We start from the raw sequence: 21,926 nt of genomic DNA, 5'->3' as shown, positions 1-21,926 counted from the left end.
GACTGCCACTCACAACAGTGGTTCCATTTTAGCCGTGACACAGTGGGTGAGCAGCAGCCAGCGCCTACCTGCAGTGAATTCTAATCAGCCCAGGGGTCTGCCTCCCCTCCCTTGCCTCCTGTACCCTGCCTCGGACTAAAGGGGCTGATGATCCTTCAAAATTAATTAGATCCTCGTAGGAGGCGGCCATTTTCTTTCACTTGCCAATAGAAAACAGTATAGAAAGAAAAAAAATTTGGAAATCGAACTTAATTCCACATGTTTTCACCCGTCGGCCCGCCGTATTGATTTTTCCCTCCGTTTTTGCGTCTACCTGCTTCCTGTTTCTTGGTGTCTAAACTCTTTTGCTCCATACGTCTACATGTCCGTCCGTGCCCCCCCTCCCCGACCCAAACACCCTCTCCTTTTTTTTTTTTTTTTTTTTCTCGCCTCTTTCCTTACAAACCTTCCCCAACGACCCCCACTCACCCCACGCCTCTATAGCTGCGTCTACGCTCTCCCAGCTCTGTGTCTGCCTCTGTGGAGTTTACTGTCAATAAATCCCCAGAGGTCAGTTTTGTCTGCTGGAAATCAGACACAATGCTTCAGACCGCCCCAATGCAATGCATGCTCCGCTGCTGCCACCACAACAAAAGGCTGAGGAGGGGCGGAGGACGGGGAGGAGAAGGGGGAGAAGAGGGGCGAGAGACACACACACACAAAAAAAAAGAAATTAAGACAGGACGGGGATTGCAACTTCACCAGCCAGACTCCAGGTTAATCAGCTGCCTGCATTAGGTGACAAGCTCCTGAAATACGCTGCATCAAATTGGACATTAGTTAATCAAGAAGAGGGGGGGATTGGGGGCTAAAATGGTGAGGATGGGGGATGGGTCTGAAAAGAGACACATGAGGCCCGATTATGAAAGGAGCGGTATCAGCCACGTGAATAATGTACATGTTGAATATGCAAATAATGCTTACAGCGCACAAACACTACGGGCATATATTCAAGGGCCCTTGTACATTTAAATCTAGGGACAAAGGGGCCACAGGGCACCGTGGAGAAACTCGTGTCTTCGCCTCGGTGCATCTCGGTGGATCCGATGGAGACTCGCACACACGAAGAGTGTTGTGTTGAAGTTTTTGCTTGCAGCCTCTACGATCTCTAGTCATCTGTTTGAAGAGTAATAATTCATTTCAGCCTTCTATCCAGGCAAAATCAAGCTTTCTCACTTTGGGATCCAGTGCAACTCAGCGAACTGTGTAAATATATAAAGCACGGACACTTTGAAATGCTCGGCAATAAGGGTGCAGGTTTGATAGGGGATAGAAGAGGGCGTGTTTGTTAAAGGTACGCTATGTTCACCTGACAAACAATATTCAGGCACGAATCGTTGCTATCACTAACGTTTCCAAAAGAAAAGTTGAAAAAAAAAATCTAATTAAATGTCAAAGAACACTGAAGGATCGCAGCACTCCTCTATCTACACCATAATAATTTATTAAAAATTATTCATCTCCAGCCAACAAAGTTGTGATTACTGATTAAATCCAAGTAATTCAGAGCACCGTGTGTCTTATTACCTTTGAGTGTTTCTCTATAATGCTGCGAAGCACTTAACACTTAAGTAATGCATCTAACTCGTATACGCTACAAGAAAAAAAAAAAGGCAGCAGAAAACAAATCGCAGTGTCAAGATTTAATTGATTTGCCTTTACAGCAGACGCTTGGAAATCATCAACAAGAACACGTAGGCTGCTGACAAGAGAAGCCAACATGTTCACACAACATTTACATTTTTCTTTTTTCATTTCTACTTCTCCTTTGGGTGAAACCTTAGGGGGTGTCACTAAAGCTATAGTTTTCAATAAATTAAACAGTGATCTCTTCTGGTTTGAAAGACATTTCACAAACACTCCTACAAACTGGAATTTTTATGAGCTTTAGAAATAAGAGGACAGAAGAGAAGGGTCAACCTTCAAGACTTTAGTTTAAACACACAAACAAAAAAACAAAAAATTCATTTGGCAAATTCACATGAATAAACACCCTCCTCCTCTTCGGTCAGGGTGTCATGCAGTAATTACACCAGAGAAATGTTATGACCACTGTTAAGCTCAAAGTGCTTGAGTGACCAGTATTATGATTGTGCGTTTCTCTGCATCAGAGGGACGTGTGCTAACGCCGTAAAGCACCCTAAATTTAATCTGACTGTGTCCGATTAGTTCCACTGCCAATAAAACGTCTCAAACAGAAAAGCAGATTAATTTGTTAAGGCATTCGGTCCAACAGAAAAGCGTTCATTGTGACAGGATGTGAGGCTTTCAAATGAATTCCTCAAGCATATAATAATAATAAACACTTCAAAACATTACGCAATTTGAAGACGGTTAAAGTAATTTTTTTTTTTTTAGCAGAACAGCTTCACCATGACCTGTTGTCTGCAGCAGCTTCATTGTGCTTGGACAGATAGGGGGGATAATGCACTTCTAATACACTTTTCAAGTCAAAGTCCATATAAACACTGAAGAATCGGTGCCATCAGTGAAATTCTTTCTCTGCTTTTAATGAAGACTCATCTAGTACCAGAAAACAAGCAGCCCGCTCTGGCACAGGGCCATTTAAATTAAATATTGTGCGTTGCTTTGGTGATGGAACAGAGAGGCATTTGACCAAAAAAATCTTAGAGTTGGCAAATGGCTCCGCTTTTAATAATGAGCATTTGACCAAAAATGAAACATCTGACTACTCATATGACAAACTCCAAATACACCTCTGAGCCCCCCCGATATACACCCCCCAAAGTGAATAATGTTAAATTCAAGAGTTATCGCTTAGGCACAAGAGTCCGCAGCAACTGGCTCTCTACAGCTACTACACAAGTCAAGGGCATTTTGGCTCTCTAAAACGAGACCTCACAGGCCAATAAGAGATCTTCATGGACCTACACAGGTGCTTATGGAGGAGATTTCTATCCATTACTGGTTATTACAGTAATGAGTATGGGTGTGTCCGTACACCCAGCTCACAAATCATGAGATGCTGCAGAATGTTGTGTTTGGGACAACGAGATCAAGTGAGATTTTATTGATAGTTTTGTGGAAATATTTTATTTGGAAACTAAAGGTTTTGCAAGTTTTGTCCTGTAATCAGGTTCTGGACCAGAATATTTATATTATGTTTGAGATTTTTAACGCTCACGTCAGTCTAGTGTGCTTTTATTACTAAAAAATAACTAATAATACACATTGAAACATGGGAAATAGCCTTTCCCTTTAATCCAGATGCTAGTTTTGGCATTGTTAGCAGCTAATGGTTAGCCGTGTTTTCACGGTGCTAACAGATCGTTATTGTGGCGGCTTCTTCAGTGCTTACGTAACCAGGCATTGTCGGGAAAACCAGATGAGCAATCGTTATTAGCCAACTGTCTACACAAAAGGCCAACTCAACACGGATTTTTATTTTCTTATTTCAAAATAAGAGCCTCAAATATGAATCCAACAAATTGTCAAGTTTAAAGTTACACATATTCATTTTGAAATCTCACAACAAAAGCTTAGGCCAGACAAACAAAGGCAGACTTCACTTTGACGAGAAAAACGGTGATGTTTTGGATTTCTCTACATCTCGTGCCTTAAGAGCTTGTCACACACCGACTAATAAAAAAGCATTGCCAGTTTACCACTACCAAGACATATCAAGGTTTTAAAACGTTACAGATTAAAAGCTGATATAATTTTATGGTTCGTCATTACTACAGTTAAAAGTCCTACAAATGGTGCCAGAATAAGTTCCAGTGTGATAGACAGTAAATGCAGTGCTGCCCCATTTCCATCTGATGCAGACGGGGAAAAAAAGGCTTAAAATTTGATAGCAAATTTTATCGGTACTTATTGCAAAAAAACATAAAAAATTACAGTCAAAAGCAGTTTTGAAAAAACTGTCATAGTTCTACTGCCAGCACAAATACAAATCCTGGTCTAAAATAAAATGTAATATATCAATTAATTGTTGCCCTCATGAAAGCAAAACTTAAAAAAAAAAAAAAGAGCTCCCAGACCATGTTAATATTTTGGTCCCTCTAAAATAAATCTAGGCTTAATGTTTTCGAGATAAATAATGTAATATGATATTACATATTTTTAACTTGATGATGATAAATTATATGATAATAGCCCATGCTAAGCATGTCTGTAAAGCAACAGACTGCAGGCAGCTTGACAAATTAACCAGATAAAATCTGTTTGTTAAAGTATTATTATTGAATAAGGAGCAAAATGGCACAAAGGCTATTATTTATATCAAGATTGTAAAAGTCAATGTTACTGGTAGCATTATTACAACCATTACAATTAATTTGTTAAGTTCTTTAGCACTCCTGTTTACAAACAAAAAGTGACAGGATCACGTTAAATATTTGTGTTTCAAACTTAATGTAAATGTCACTGTAAACGGCTGTATTTTTCTCTCAGAGTTGTTATATTGTGAGAATCCAGTACTGGCTCATGCCAGCTGCCACCATGTAACATTTCAAGTTTGATAAAAAAAACAAAAAAATTATTACAGTAAGCAGGACCTCATGAAGTAAATTGTGCAGTAGAGAGGGGACGTAAGGCCTTCATATCTTATGAAGAAAACAAAGTGTCTTCTGACTCTGTGTCCTTAGGAGATAAATGAGCAGAAAAGACGCTTTGTGCTGATTGAATAAAAGACAATGTGTAGCTTTTGGTAATGGGCGAGTTCGTCTTGCACCATGGAGAACAGCACAGCCTCTGAACATGCTCAGTTCTTAAATGGTCACTGGAAATAAAAAGTATTGATGTTGCAACAAGTTTTATAACCGCACACCATTGATAAGACACACATACATAAGTGAACAATGGTTTTCTATCACTACTTGACAAAGACACTCCGAATACACGTCGGACCACGCTGGCTGTAATCTGACAGGCAGCTTCGCCACCAATAGCAAATCTGCATTACTCTGCCACTTTGTGAACGTGATTGTAAGCAGATTCAGGAGTTTAGTGCCATGTGTTTCACCAGCAGCTGCACGAGGGTCCACCGGCTCGTGCTCCCTCGTGCAGCTGCCGCGAGGAGCTGAGCATTCACAAACGCACAGGCGTGGGGAGGCATCAAGCAGCACAAGCTCAACCCTGACGTTCTGGCCGCATGTCTTGGGTTCAAGGTTCAGCTTCCTGAACCTGAAACAGTCAATATTTGGCAGCTGAAAGGATTCTGGCAGACTTAAAATGTCATGCCAATTGTTGCATTTTAGTGGAAAATGGAACAAAAATGGTGAAAAAAAAAAGATTTTTATGATGTTGCATAAAAACAACATCATTTGCATAGACTCTATTACCTTAGAGTCTATGCAAATTTCATAAGAATGAGGACAAAGTTGAGAAACAACAGTTACTATTACTTTAAGGAGAGATGCCTTTGCTTCCTTTAATATATTTTTTTAAATGCAGACAATATTTACAGCCTAAAGAAAATCTTTTTGTTGCACCCTTGAGTGTCATTAACCTACAATAGTTTGTACATTTTGTACATGTGCATTTCCCCTAATACGTGGGTAAGATATTAAATCTGAAGGATTTAATAGAAACACTCTGTGCTTATTTTGAGCCATATGGAGGTTAGCACTGTTTAGTGTATTTATAGTCCGGCAAGCTGTTGTGCGGTAAATACAGATTATATATGTCTCAACAGCTCACTTGACAAATGACATCTAAAAGTGTAATGCTGACACACTGAAACACAACCGAGCAACACTGAACCCTATACACGCCGTGCTGCTACGTCTGGGCCAGTGGTCTGCAGCCTGGCTGAGAAGCACTGTGTAGGTTAGGTCTGTCGAACTGTGTACAAGTTGGCACAAAATGAAGGTTTCCGGTTAATCCGGCAAGGCGTGGCAATCTAAGCACACTGAGAAAGTTGATCCAGCCAGCACCGTGTTGCAAAACAAACTTAGGCAAGTCAACTACGGAATTTCGCAAGAAATGAGAAATAAAGGCCAAAAACAATTCCCACCCCCCACCACACCAATTTCAGCGAGGCTGCTAGTGGAACGGGTAACGCCGAAGTCAAAGCACAGTGGAAGGAAGACATTGTTTGAAAGTGAAATGTCCGTGCAGAGCACACACTCGGTGGATGTGCCATAGAAATCAGGCTTTAATAAGGACAATAAGGTCATTCAGCTAAAGAGAGCGTCGGCTCTCAGAGGGCACCTGTGACATGTAGCACAACCAGGCTGAAGGAATAATGAAAGGAGTACAGTCAATACATACACCTCGGCAGAAAAATAATGAACACACAAGGCCTGGAAATACCTGATAAAACATTACTTTTTACACTAGAGTCACACGTACCAAGACCGAATCAGTAAACGTTTTCATTTACTCACAATCCTACAACTGAAGGAAGCATTTCTTTAACAATAGATTGAAAATAACTAATGCTAAATAACGACGCCGACTGCCTTTAAAGCTTTTGTTGTTGCTCTATTGTAAAACGCTCGGCCTAGCTTCGTTTCCCAGGGAGATTTGCTCTCAGGGTTGAACCTGTTATTACTAGCTGCCAGAAAAACAGCAGGAAACCTACGTTGGACTGACTAGTCAGGGTTGCACTACTAGTTATATGGCATATTATAAAAGTTGTGTACCCTGCCAATTATCATTCCACGTTGGGCTCGGATGACGCCACAGCACTCTTCTTATGCCTCGCAAAAGTATTCATACCTTATGAGCTTTTTCACATTTTATCACGTTACAGCCAGGACCTTAAGTGTTTTTATTGTGATTTTATGTGATAGATCAACATAAAGTGGCACAGACGTCAGAAGTGGAGAGAAGATGATGCAAGCTTTTCAATTTTATTTGATATTTTTATTTTTTGCTGATAAAATCTGAAAGGTGCGGCATGGTTTTATGCTGTATTTAGTGGGTGACAAGTTGATGGATTCCAGCTGAACAGCTTTAGGGGCCTATTGCAGCTTTTCAGACTTGGAAACCTAAATTTGTGCCAATTCTTCATTTTAAATTCTCTCAAAAGCTGCAAGATCGGATAGAAAGTGTCTCTTTGCACAATTTTCAAGTCTTATATCCATATAAGAACTTCTCAGTCTAGATATGGATCAAAACCATTTCATTGTAGCTTCGGTTGTAAGTTTATGGTTATTATCGAGCTGGAAGTGGGAGCTCTTCTCTAGGATTAAGACTTTTGAAACCTCTAACTTGTTTTATTCTGGTGTTCTACAATATTCTGTCCATCCTAACATCAACTCTGACCAGATTAACAATCTTTGCATCCAGTATACGTTTTTCCACCGAGCATAGAGTTTGTCACATAAGCCAGAAAGTTCAGTTTTGGTCTCAGAGGATAAATATGGATCAATTTCGCAACTACACAAATTTTTCTGTTGGTGTGTCACACACTATTCAAATAAAATCTATGAAGTTCAGCATTGTAACATTATAACATGTAAAACAAGTTATAAATACCTTCAATAACCAACTAAATGAACAAAAAGAAAGGTTGGTAATACTCCCTTAATATTAAAATATATTAACAGAAGCCAAAGCATCTGTCCACACGATATGTTCCAGTGTTTTTAGTAGTAATTCTCGTTTCTTAACCTGTAATTTCAGTTTAGTACTTGTTACACATGTTTTATTGTTTTAATTTTAGAAAAATGTGCTTACCAGTACAATGACCTATCACTGACGAATATCGAAGTGGTTATCATTTCCCATAACCGTACTTAGATCTCGCCACTTGCCACTTTACTTCTTATCAGTGCATCGCCAGCAACATTTCTCACCGTCACTTTGCTTCCTATTATGATCTGTTCTGGTTTGGTTTGTCCTCTGATTTGCTCCATGAGCAGAAACAGTTACTGCAGAGGTACAGAGTGACCTCATGTAGTTAAGAGATAATACAACTGCTCAACGCTCTGTTTATAAGATAATCATCTCGGCCTTTAGTCTTCCTAATGCCCATGACCTGCTGGTCAGTATGGCGTGTTGAATGGAGCAGAAACATTTTCTTTAAAAGGAACAATCTGTAGTTTGTGAGCATGGAAGTGAAACCTAAGCCAACCAGCTTTTGCTGCTAATGTTACTATAAAAATCCCACAGCATGGCTGGGACTATTTTCAGCAGGTCATATTAAATATAGGATACTTCATTTGTACTGTCATGGTTAGATAGAGGCTCTGAAAGGCTTTATTTTTACATAGATTTTTAAGTAATCTTTTTTTTTACCAGTGGGGATTTGTTTAGAGTAAACCTACAGTAATAGCGTTTAATGGACACATCCTAATATCCCTGCAACCGTCTTCTTCTTTTTTGTGTGTGTGTAAGCCTGGTGACCTGCGTTCCTGTTAAAGCATGTTGGAATACGCTTGACTGAGCCTGAACAGGAGTGAGAACGGGAAAAAAAAAATACTATGTGAATGAATGAATGAATTAAAGAATGAATGATGAGACTGTAGCCAGGAGCGAAGCCCAGGACAGTTAAAGGCTGCAAAGGACATTTTGTCTTGAAGCATTCATTAACTTATTCATAAAAAAACCACAAGAAAAACCTGAGCTTAATGTTAGTTTATATAGCAGACGCTTCAGTTTTGTTCGAAGCTCCGACGTGCCACCGAAGCTATACCAAATATTTTTGTGCTAAAAGCACCTTAAACATTAAATGAAGCTCGACATGTGGACTGCGTCTACTTTGAAAATGCAACGCAGGTGATACCAGCGCCACTTCAACAATCACACCGTTTCATTTTTTCTCTCTCTAATTGCTCCAAAATGTCAAAGCCATTGTTCAACATGCCTAGATGCTTTGATAAAACAGAATAGTTGTGTTGGCATTTGTTTGCTGTTTAGCAGGTTAGACGTGCAGCTCCTTTGTCACCTGCACCAACCGTTGTAATTCAAAACTTGGATGGAAACAAATCATTTTACAGTTGTGTTTTTTGCTGCTTTTTCATCTTTAGAATGTATTTCACACCATCAATCGTGAATTGCTAATTGGTTCTGGATAAGACGCTGTGTAAATAAGAAGCACCAATTCTTGAAGAACGGTGTGTTTAATTCTCTGTGTGTCGGTGCTTTTGTGGTGTCCCATTAATGTATCAGTTACATATCCAAAATCCCCCTTTTTTTCCTTTACATATTTCCTGATGATTAAAGTATTTTACAACTTTTGAATCTGATCTCATCTGACATTGACGTGACAAAATAAAATTTCTGAAAAATAAGAAAATTGCTGCTACACTTTGATAAAAGTTTATTTTAATATGACGAAAACTTAAATACAGATAAAAATGAAGGGCATCAACTAGAAAGAGTTCAAGAAAATCAACTGATGTGAAAATTAGTCACAAAATCTCCATATTAATCGTATAAAACAATAAAATGTCCAAAATGCTTTGGTCATGCACATATTAAATCAAAAATGCATTTTTCTTCTATCTTATTCGTTGGTGTTACATGTGTGAGTTGTGTGTGGAGATACAGGGATACATTTACATTTATTATATCCACTGTATTTACCACACAAAAAGAAGTTACTCATGATTATTCACAAACTTTGTAAACACACCTTTAAGTGTATTTTTACAATCAAAATGTTGCGTCTCCTTTTACATTTAGCTCAAATAAAAAAACGAAACTGGTTATTACTAACGTAAAGAACAAACAGTTGCAGAAAACTACTCTAAAATAATTATATTAATAGAGAGGTTGGTTAAAATTAACATTTTGACCTATATAAGCTATTTTGTGTTTTTATGTATTTGTCTATCTGATATTCAGATACTCATTGATTTGTATCCCTAGTGATATGTGTAAAAGTCTTTTGAAATCCTTTTTTAATCATGTAATGTTTGTAAAATTTTGGTCACCTCATTTTATGAGTTTGTATTTACACGTTTGAAAACTGTCGTCAATTTAAAACACACGCACAACAAGTTTCATTCAGCTTATGGAAATTGAAGTAGATTTTACAAGGGGAAAAATGTAAATACAAGCTTGTTGGAGAATTAACATCTACAGATATGTCGGTTATGTTACCAGTTAAAATTTTAAAGTAAAATATCAATAGCATGTTATTTACTTTTTTTTTTTATTTTTTTTTACAAATTTCTCATGCTGATCTATGAACTGAGAGACGCTGTGCACAGTCAGAAATTTTATCCTACTATAAGTTCAAAGGAAACAAAAAATACATGTCAAGCAACATAAAAGAAGAGAATAAACAGCTTAACTTATCTTTAAAACATAAAAAAGTAGCTTAATCTTATAATAAATGCTTTCAACAGTTCCCTCTTCAACCAGGCAGCAAGCACGCCCTCACTTGCAAAAAAACATATGGGCAGCAGGGTGAACTGAGGACACACATGCACCTTGGCACACATACAACTTTGCTATTAGAATCCAAGATACATTTTTCACATCATTTGAATGCTAAGGCGTTGAGTTTATCTTTAAACAGCGAAAATGCAGATTTAAAAGCTCATTTCTGCCACACAGAAACAGGAAAAACAGAGACAATGTTTTTGTTTTTCAACTTCTGGAAAACTGAAACAAAATGCGCTTGTTGTAAAAAAATCTCCAGGTCAAGTTGCAACACGACCTGAATTTTAATGAATCCAACCCTGCAGATATACAGAAGTACAGATCAACAGTCTGTTAGTAATTTTATCATAGGTAATGGAAATACATGGTCACTTCCTCTGTACTTGATGTGTAATTAAAGTGTATGCGCTGTACCGAACGACCATCTAAACAAAGCTTCAGATTTAACTGCAAATGACGTTAAAACCTAAAGTCCTTTTTGTGAAATACTAAATAAGAACGACATACTTCATAGGAACAAAAACCGACCTAAATGGGTGTATTTATGTGTTACGTTTTGTTCTTTCTCCCCCCACCCCCGAGATCCCAAACAGTCTTGCTAACAAAAAAAAAAAAAAAAAAAAAGGAGGACCGTATCCACCTTCCAGCTTTTTGGGAATTGTAACTGTGTTTCATAAGACTCCATAAAATTTTAGAAGTGAACAAAAGCTTCCTGACAACTGGCTGGCACATTCGCAAATACTTATTCAGTCTCAGTGTGTGCTTTCATTACGCATTCCTGCGATACTTGCAGGGAGAGAAGATTCCAAACAAAAGTCCCCTTAAAATCGAAAAGCATGCCATGAAGTTAGTCAGTTTTCCACTTTCTCCATGATCTTAAAGTTAAAGACTCGCCCATATTAATTTTAGATTAAAAATATTTCTTTTCATAAATGATCTTTTGGATCCTCAGTGGAAATTAATTAAAAAAAAGGTGGATTTTTTTATATTATTATTTCCCTTTTCAGTGGAATGAATATACCAAATTTCTTCCTGAAAGCATCTATAATACAAGGTTTTATTCAGCTTTATAACTGGAGCGTAATAGTTGGATGGAAAACAAATAATAATCACCTTTCACTTAAAAACAAATATATACATATATCCTGGTTTGGCCAAAACCGGTAAACAAAGTAGATTTTCCACGCTTCAAGGAAAGCACATTTCCTTCTATATTTGGCTTATGGCTAGAGGGGGACTCACTCACCATGACTCATTGAATTAACATTGTTGTGTTGCATAATATAACAAAATTTATAAAGGCAGTCCATAGGAGCTCACTGTAGGTATCCTAACTTTGTCATTTGTAAGCTCAAATAATTGTAAAGCTGTAGAATTAAAAAAAAAAAAAAGGAAATTACATGTACCCGCCAGACCAAATGTCAATACATTTATAGAAAATGCACAAGAGAATTGATTCAGAGATACTTAAGTAAACTTTACTATGATCCAATAGTACAAAGTAAATAAATATGTCAAATATAATACATTTCGACAGAGAACAGTGCTATGAAACTATGAGCTAATATTCGGTTACATGTCCGTGCTTTAACCCTTTGTCCTTGCAGTGAGCCGTGAGAATCAGCACACATTTTTTGTAAGATTAATCATCTACAGTTTATAATTAGAAATGCACCGGTCAATCAACATGCAATCGGAATCAGACGCTTTTCCCCCCAAATCAGCTTTGATTGGGCAAATTCAGAAGAAAAAAAAAGCTTTTTTTTCCAACAGAATAAATTAATCATTTTTTTCTTTTAATCCCATCCTTTTTCATTCATTAACAAATAAACCAACAAACAGTAAATCGCCCTTTCATGCACTTTTTTTAGCTAAAAAAAATAAATAAATAAAAATCAGACGACAGTTCAGGACATATGCTTTGATAAATGAATGGGGATAATGTTGTAATTCCTTCATTTTCTGTCATATCCAAAAATACTTGCTCTATCAAAGAACCAGCAGCTCATTTTTCTTCTTTTATGTGTAATAGTCCTATACAGGAAAAAAAAGTCAGTAAAAGAAACCCTGAAATTGGTAATGCCACGGGAAAAGCCTGATTGGTGCATCTCTAATATAAATGCACATCAGCCTAACTCTGATGAGTTATATTGTTATCATGGGAAAAAAAAGAGAGAATTTGATCAAACTGAAATCAATGAATCAGATCCTTAAAGAAAACCAGAAATCAGTGTTACCAAGTAAAAGCTAGAACAGTGAATGTCTAATTAGAAGGCATTAGATTATTTCACGTTTGTGCATTTTTCAAAGCTGAGACTGAAAGCATTTAATCGATGTGTCCTTTTAGAACGCTACTTGTAACTTCTGTCTCCTGAGTCTTTACAAGAAAAAACAGATGAGAAACTTCCTGTGATTTTCTTCCACAAAAACAAATCTGTAAAGTCTATTAAAGGCTTAAGGCTACTCTGCGGTTAATTTAAGTATGTGAATTTAAGACTTCTTAACTTTATGGTATTGCACCTGAAAACAGCCTGAGTGGGCAATCTCAACAAAAGACATAGCTCCGGAGAAGAACATTGTTCAGTCCAGCCATTAAAAAAAAAAAAATAGAGAAGGATAAAGTCTGCCAGAAAACAAAAGGACCAGTTGATTACAAGCACTGTGACATTCTGGATGCCATCCACAAAGTGGCTCGTTATATCGATGGATCTCGACTGCATTCCCAAAATGGCTGCCAAATATGTTCAACTGTGTGAGACAAAGTGCAACAATGGATTCAAGTGCAAGTCTTTTTTTTTTTCACATAGTGGTTAAAATTACCTTGGTAGAAAATTTTGGAATCCCAGAATTAGCTTGGATTCATCTGAAAAGGTTAAACAGGACAGGTACTTAACATTTTTATTAGAGTATTATCGGAGCACAGTTCAATTTGAATCAAAATGTAGACTTCCAAAAGTTTCTTTTATTTCTTCTTTTTGTGTGTGTGTGTGTGAATGTCATCTCCAAGTATTTTCACCATGTGCTGTAATAACCGAAGACCAAAGTGGGCTTTGGAAAGAAAATATAAACTCATATAAATTTAGTTATGCAAGATCTAGGCCACCAGTATCACCAGGTAAAAGTCTGAGCAGAGTGGCTGAATATTGTGAGTAAACGCAGAGCCAGAGACACAGAATTGCCGAGGCTTCCGAGTGACGTCTCTATCTCGTCTGTTTGGGCAACAGAGCCTCTTCAACAGCACTTAAAAAATTGTTTGGAACGCCGATCTGCCATCTGCGAGCAAGTACAGTACAAGATGATTGTTTTCTGTCCTCTCTTTCAAAAAGCACTTTATTATATGTATACTCACACGTTTTTTTTCCTCTTTTTTTTGTCAATTGAGTAAAATCCAAATGATCAGGTGGGAGAAACGTGTGAAAGCGTGACAAATATCAGTCAAAAAGCATTTCCAAACTAAAAAGGCCTGTTAACACTTTGTGACAGTTTCTTGGTCAACAATGAATTGTAAAATGAGAAACGAGGGCGACGAGTGAAAAAAAAAAAATGTCTGAAGCCAAAACAGAAAAGTGGGATTGATTGCTGGGTGTGGATTAACTGATCACCACATCCCCTCCCTCCTCCCGATTTTAGGTGTACGGTTTCCTCTGCATGGGTCTGCTTCATATAATAATGGCTTTCCTTCATCTGAAGACACACACTTAAATATTCATTAGTCAGAGGTGGGCCTTTTACACTGTGACACTTGAAAGAGGCCAAAAGGCAACAGCTCAAACAAGGTGAATTTAAATAGCAAGCTGGAATATAAGGATACAAACTAATGGAGCGCCAGGCAATCAGCCAGAGATCGCAATATGACGACATTTTCTGACCATTTTAGGCTCCAAACCTAAAACTGATGCGGGTTTTGACTAAAATAAAATAAATTAGCTAAAGACGAGGTGATACGGCTCCCCACACAGGGTGTAATCCCAGATTGGGGCAACCCAAGTAAATATATATATATATATATATATATTTTTTTTTAATGGGAAACTTCCAATTAGATGTCTAATTAAATAGGACTGGTGAGCCTTATGGTGCACATGGGGAAAACACTCAGAATTTCTAGATGTGCATCACAGGTGGTTGATAAAGTTGATCAAAAACTAAAGGACTACTTAAAGACCTAAAAATAAAATTTTTGGTCATTTCTAGTTAAAACTAAAATAGCTTGTCTATTCACTATAGAATAACTCAGTTCTGAGTTATTCTACAGTGAATAGACAATCTTCAGAACATTGAAGTTGATCAAAACCTGCATTCTTTTTGTAAAAGGAAAAGAAAAATAGGAAGTCAAGCAAAATAACAAACATATAAATATACATATACCTGATCCTGGTCCACACTGGTTTCACTTATTCCAACTTGATTAACATACAGATTTTATCTGTGACTATCAAAGGTCCAAAAATAGGTATCTTTTGCCATTTCATGCAAATTTTAGATCTTTATAAAATATAGTTCCTAAAAAACTAGTTAAATAAACCAAATAAAGAGAGATGCATGCAATTAGTGCAAGATACACCACTGTATGCTTTGATGCAGAAATGGGGCTAACCTACAAACATAAGAACCTCTATTTTTGGCAGAGCAGCTATAAACCAACAGTACATAATTTTATGCTAGTTTTTGATTCTACTAAAAACTATTTGCTTTTGACGAGAATTTATAAAATCGTGTAATTATTTTTTGCTGGGCACAAACAACATCTATGAAAGATAGACGTTGCTTTTGTCTTCAATATATTACAGTCTTTAAAAAAAATTAAATCAATTGAGTTAGACCTAAAAAAAATTCAACTGGCAAGAAATAGCCTGATTGGTGCATTTCTAATGTAAGTACACATGAAACAAATTAGGATAAAACGGGGCACCTGATACTCACAATACAAACACTCCCAAAGCACGTAATGGCTGACTCTATTCCAGCAGCTACTGTACACCTCTTTGTTGAGAGTCTGACATCAAGTCATGATGGCGAGAGCTTACTTACAGAGCAGACAATCACCCTCCAAGTCATCAAATGATACACTAAACAATGGCACAGGTGGAATTTCATTGTAGATAGGAGGTATCTCTCTCAACTAACCCACATTTCATGCGTTCACTCATACAGTCAAATCTATAGGGTTTAAGTAACGGGACAGATTTACTACTGTCTTCATTTCAGCTCTGTGTGCAGCACGCTCAGCGCGTCCATTCAGAAAATAAATGATCCAGAGAGAAGTCTGCGATTGCAACGAGCAAATCCTATAGGACTGCAACCCGTTTACGTTGTGAAGCCACATTGTGAATGAAGGCGGAGAGAGGGAGTGATCACAACAAAATTGCGAGTAAAAAAAAAAAAAAAAAAAAAAAGAAAACGCACAATCGCGTTGTGGAAACCTACACACATCTATACACAGGTGCACATCTGCGCGCATTTAAAGCAAAAGAAAAATAAAAAAAATAAAATAACACGGATACCTGACCGATGCATGCAAGGAATGGCTTTTTTAAAAAAATTACGATTTTTAAACTTGCGTTCAACTTCTCCTCAGCTGCACTTCAGAACACATTGAAATGATGTGCATGCAGCCTATTGTAGTGAGAACATGCTGTATTCCCTCTTTATCTGACAAAGCCGAGCGCTTTGGGACAACATCTGCTCGCCTCACACGTGCACGCACACTCGAGCAACGATAAAGATGAGCAAGACTGACATGTTGCTCGGGATAAACTCCCCGTGACCCTCTCGGTGCATTTTTAACGCGTAGCCCAGTTTTTTTTTTATTTATTTATTTTTTTTTTTTATATTTATTCATTTATTTTTCTTTGCGTGCAAACGTTGAAATATATATATTTTTTTAACTTTATTTAGGAGCGCCATGATGAGCTGCAGATGTAGGGCAAAGGAATCACGAGTTGGACGCATGAATATTTCGCTCATAAAATGTATCAAAAGGTACTCCTGCAACTTTAATTACACAGGAGCATCGCTGCACATCTGAACTGAAAGCGACGAGTTAAAAAATTTATTTTTCTAAGAAAAAGGGCAGCACTGGCAGGCATAAGTGTTCATTCTTTTTTTTATATAAACATGGCACCCAAATTCACTATTGCTGCACCATGAGACCCAATAATAGCCCTCCTTCTCCTATCCAAATTCTATCCAGTCGCCTGAATGCATCACTTTGAGGGTAATAATTAATAAAAAATGCACCCCGCACACATCTAAGTGACAGACTTCACGCTAAATAAAGCCGAACCGTACAAACGAGCTCAACCAAATGTTGCAATATATATTTGGAGCAAAGTGGAGTAATAAAAAGCAAGCTGCCTCAAATAACTGACCTAAAAGCCAAAATGCGCACGTCGGGCTGCCTGCCTCCAGTTGTTCCGGGGCTCAGTGTGTAAAATGTGAGCCAGCATCGCTGATGGAGAGAAAAGCCGACCTGTGGACACACTTTGACCGGACCAGGACTCTTTGCAAGTGTCCCCACATGACAGTTTAAAAGTAAAAGGAAGGGGGCTCGAGCGAAAATGACAGATGGGAAACTTGCGTCACGCCAAGAGAACGCGTTTTGGTAGTACGGACAGAAAACTCGATTTACAGGCGACTCCTATTAATGGCGTTTTATTTACAGTGGTTTTTATTAAAGGTCCACAATAAAAAAAATAAATTAAGTTTATATTGTGTACAGCCTAATTTACTGGGTTAGTAAAGCCAGCTCTAACTACATGGAAGTGTCTTGCATTTCATGCGTGTACTCCCTTAAACTCACCGATCAGGATTTTATTCTGTAACATGCCTTTCCACTAAATATAACAACCTACAAGCCACTGGAGCCGAAAGACCAACCCCCCTTTCCTACTTTTTTCTCAAATTTCTTACCTGCACTTCGAAGCTCGTTCAAAAAAAGTGGCGACAGTGTTTCCCTGTTTTTCCCCCCGACGAAGCGTGTTTACTTTGCTTTTCTTCTTTCTCAGTATGTTCCTTTACTTTGTTTCATTTCTCACTTCCATCTTCTTTTCATCTCATCAATAAACACACGCTGCAGCCTACCTTCATAGAAGAGCTCGGTTCAAGTGTGCCCTCCCATTTTTTAACTATACATCGAGTACTTTGAGGGGTGGTGGTGGTGGTGGGGGACGGTGTTTGGGGAGGCACATAGACGTAGAGGAGTAGACGCCCCGTTGGCTTCGTTGTCCAGTGGACAACATACGTCAGCGCGTCCACCATATTGCGAGTGGCAAGAAGACAAACTGTGTTTTCCAACTGTATGAAACACTAAAGCTTCCTTTCATCTTGGTTTTATAGATTAAATATTAAAGACAAACTTTTCAGTTGCATTGCTACTAATTTGATACACTGAAATGAATATTTCCAAATGACATTGTGAATAAAATTAGCTTACCTTTTATTGGCCCCTGAAAATACATACAAGCTCTTAATTTTATTCAGTATGAGGTATAATACAGTATCCTTAAAGTTAGTGTACCTGAGCCATCTTATTTAATATTTTGTACCACATTTTATACCCATTCACTGCCATTTTGACCCTTTCTACACCAATTTAATACCCCAAACAAACTATTTCCATGTGAAAGGCTTCTTTCATATCATAACCATTTGTCTGTTTGTCTCTGTTGGCCATTTTGGGGTGGTAATTATAATTTTGTAAATTACAAATAAAAAATAACAAATTTGTGTACTTCATGTGACAGATATAGCATAGGTTATGAATGATTATATGAACAAAACAAAAATAATACACATTTTTCAGTTTCAGTTGTGTTTTTTTAGCATGGTTCTATCATTAATGGTGAGAGTAAATCTGAAGTTTTAAGCAACAGTAGAGATACTATGTTACTACTGGTAAGAAATTGCTATGAGGTGGGTATTAATTATGCTTAGTAATTATATGCTGTTATTATAAAAAGATGAGGATTGTGCTATATATTTTAAGTTGAAAGTGACTAAATGTCCAGAAAATGTTTATAGAAAACTAAATTGTTTTGAATTTCAATGTTAATTAATCGATTCTTTTTAAGTTTAATAATCAAGACATCAAGCAGCAATGTTTGACCTACAGTAAGACCTTTGAAGCAGAGCTGTCTTGCTCGGTTCTTTTCCACTCACAAGATGGCGGAGATGCAGACGTACGACACGGACGCTGATGCGGCGTCTAGAGTCCTATGTCTATGACCAGGCACGCCTTTTCACTTGAAGCTGCCATTGGAAGCGCAGCGCACTGTCTTGGGTTGGAGCAGAAATCCGTCAACATTATAGCGCCCCAATCGCAGGGCGAAGGGGAATCACGGTGGGATCATTATGGCTCTCTGTGGGAGGTTGTGGGGAGTTGTAGTGATAGTACTTCACTGATTCAAGTTCCTTTCACCTACACGCAGCGACTGTATTTATTTTAATGTTTGTATAAATTGAAAACAATATGTAAAGGATGTTTAATAACCTACAAACATATCCCATTCTTACGCAGTTTTTATATTTATTGAGGCGGTTTCAGTGCCTGCTTGACAAATATGAATGAACTCCAAAATCTGGATCAAAAGGGAACAAGAGGGGTATTGTCAGCTCCACGTCCGTCATTGGTCTGAACTTCTGATTGGACACGTCCGGTGTCTGTCTAGCAAGTTACCCGCTCCGCGGCCGCTGATTGGACGACGGCGCCCGTCAATCCTTCCCCGGCGCACAACAAGCTAGATTGACTGCCCGTGTCTTCTACTTTCTACGCATTTCTATTTTCTCATTTATTTATTTTTTAACGTCCCGAGCTGACCTCGGGTTTACGAGCAGGGGGGAGAAAAAATGGTGTCGGTTCACAAGTGGCCAATCAGATTTGGTAGAGTCGTGTGTTTTTTCCCCTCTCTTTTTGTTTTGTGCTGTCATTTTCAGGAAGCTTGGAGATATATTCTTGGTGGTGTAAGAAAAAAGAAAAAAAAAAAAAGAAAAGCAGTGTTGGCTCATGTGGGATACCCTCCGCCTTAATGCCCCCCTCCCCGTCTAGACAGTGACAGGTGTGTGTGTTGCCCAGCTCCGAATAATGAACCACGTAGAAGGGGGAAATTACTTTGAGTAAAACCATACTATTTTTGTAGTAACCACTGGTGGATCTGCCTCATGTTTTTGTTTTGTTTTAATTGACAAAGAGGTCAATTAAGGTTAACGCTTCACCGAGTTTCAGCATTCGGGACCTGAACTCCCTCCAAGAAAAGCTGCCCTCTTGAACTTTGCTTTGCACAGCCCTCCAGCTGAACATGAGGAGACAGGGGTGTCTCTTAAGACCACCGCCATCTCTCACTACCGTACGGGATATTCTTACGTGATTGCACACGCTGTAGTGAGCACCCGGGGCCCTGTCTTGACTGTGCGCGCCATCTGCAGGTCTGCTTGGAAGACAATAATACCGCGGGTTCAACGGAGGACACCTCCCTCCGTCACTGCTTTGACCTACATTAACCAGGAACACCGTCGCCCGGCCTTAATGCGATAGTTTAAAATCCCCAAATAAATCACCTGGGCCTACACAGAATGCCTTTTAACGTCAATTAAGCGCCGGGATTCATTTCTGGGATCAGAACTGGGACATGCTGAGAGGAGAACATCCGCATGCCAGACCGGATCAACCGCAGCCTGTGCAGGGAAGGATTCACCAGGCAATGGAAAGTTTGTGTCTGCCTTACTTGCTTTGCATGCTTTTTTAAAAATTTTATTTTATTTTTTTAACGAGCCAAGAGTGTGAACGTGTTTTTTTTTTTTTGTTTTTGGGGGCGGGGGGATAAGGAGCGACATTTGTCGAAGTAATTGAAACATGTTAGAACCACTTAATGAAATACTATCGTAACACAGTATGCCTGTTTACGTTGCTAATTTGTTTTACATCATTAAAAAGTTCAAGTTGGGTGAACTTTTTAATGAATGACTAAATGAATACAAAGGTCTGAAAATAATTAAACAACTGGAATCGTTATACAAGAAATATTTGTGAGAAAATTCTGGTGTTAAAACAAACAAACAAAAAAAAACAAGGGGCCATTTTCTGGAAAATTGCTTGGTATTCCCAAGATGTTTTATATTGTCACTGAGACATGAGGCTTTTCTGCTTATGCTGTTTATCATAACGTATGCATTTAAAACTTTGTTTATTCACCACATATTTTGTAATTTCGTAGAGTCTGTGTAAGATGTGCTTATTGAGTGGGAGCTACAGATTGCTGCACATATATTCTCTAAAAATTTACTGTTGATTTGTTTAATGAAACAAGACTATTTTTGTTGAAATATTGGTTAGTTTTCACATTTTGTTCCACCTTAGTTATAAGCAAAAGGACACACTTTGTATGCGTTATGAAAGACACTTGGCACACTTTCACACGGTTGCTTACTTTTAACATTTTTGGCTAAAAAAATCAAAACCTTTGTCAGTGTTTTTGAAAATGTCTAAAATGTTTCTTGCATCATATTTTCTCAATTCATTATGCTGTTGAAGAAAGTGCAGACTTTTATTTAAAAAAATATTGAAGTTTTGTATAAAAATGACACATCTGGGGTGTAGGATTCACCCTCTGCTTCTTTTTGATACACGAGTTGAAGTTCTGTTTTATTTTGTCTCATAACTGTGTCAGAAAGCTTTTGTGGATAGCAATTGTTAAGGGCCAAAATATTTTTTTTATGGTACATAAAAACATGACTTACTTGAGAGTCTGAGAACACTTTGCATCACAACTGGAGTTATAAGTAAGGAAAGCAGTGTAAATAAATATCTGAAATCTTAATATTAAAATAACAAATATTTTTTGGGTTTAGGTAGAAATGTCAAGAGTAACACAAATTAATTATACCCAAATATATACATGTAAAATCTGAAAAATATAACTGTAAAGTAGTTTCTTGACTTTTCAGAGCTGTGTGTGGTTAACTTTCACTTTTGTGTTATTGAAGTAAGGGTTTAGAATGGCTTGAATTTTTTTTGTTGTATTTTAGAAGCTGTCGAATAAAATCTAATTTCATTTGTATTGCAGATTTAAAACCACAATGGCTAGCAAAGTCCTTCATAACAATAACAGTCAGTAAAATATAAAACAAACCGGATTAAATAAACTGCTTAAATTAACAAACGTAAATATAAGGAAATTCAGCAAAAGCTAAAAATTAGTCACAGGCCCCATTTTCAGCTTTTACAGCAGAAAAAACAAATATTTTTTATAGTATTTGTCAAACAAAGCAAGAAAGAAAAAGAAAAGAGAAGACTGTAGACTAAAGCAGATAAAAATGTTAAATGACATGAATTGTAATATTTTATCAGACTTGTCTTGTTTATTTCATTAATATTTTAGTTAAAATGTATTCAAATGTTATTTTGTAATGTTATCTTACCTGACAAACAGCCAGAACAGTGGTCACTTCTCACTCTTGAAATGAAACATGTAAAAATCCACAAAGTAATAAGAAATATATATACTTTCCTATGTGCCTGTTCCTCTCATGAAAGAGCAGAGATACAGAAAACACCAGTGTCCTCACAGTATAAACTTCTATCATCC

General features: G+C 37.6%; 1 protein-coding gene across 2 annotated transcripts in view; it reads right to left on the bottom strand.

The window, feature by feature from the left end:
* zbtb20 (zinc finger and BTB domain containing 20) overlaps window positions 1-17,512 on the bottom strand; it is a 43,070-nt gene extending 25,558 nt beyond the window's left edge. For both annotated transcript variants that reach the window (XM_014996520.2, XM_014996523.2), the window contains exon 1: window positions 17,257-17,512. The gene's annotated coding sequence lies outside the window, so the exon portion shown is untranslated. The remainder of the gene's footprint in view (window positions 1-17,256) is intronic.
* Window positions 17,513-21,926: the final 4,414 nt, after the last annotated feature.

The sequence above is a fragment of the Poecilia mexicana genome, unplaced genomic scaffold (assembly GCF_051168715.1).
Source record: "Poecilia mexicana isolate PSO_F unplaced genomic scaffold, ASM5116871v1 scaffold_14, whole genome shotgun sequence".
In the NCBI taxonomy this organism is placed as follows: domain Eukaryota; kingdom Metazoa; phylum Chordata; class Actinopteri; order Cyprinodontiformes; family Poeciliidae; genus Poecilia; species Poecilia mexicana.
This window is presented reverse-complemented; position numbering and strand designations above follow the sequence as displayed.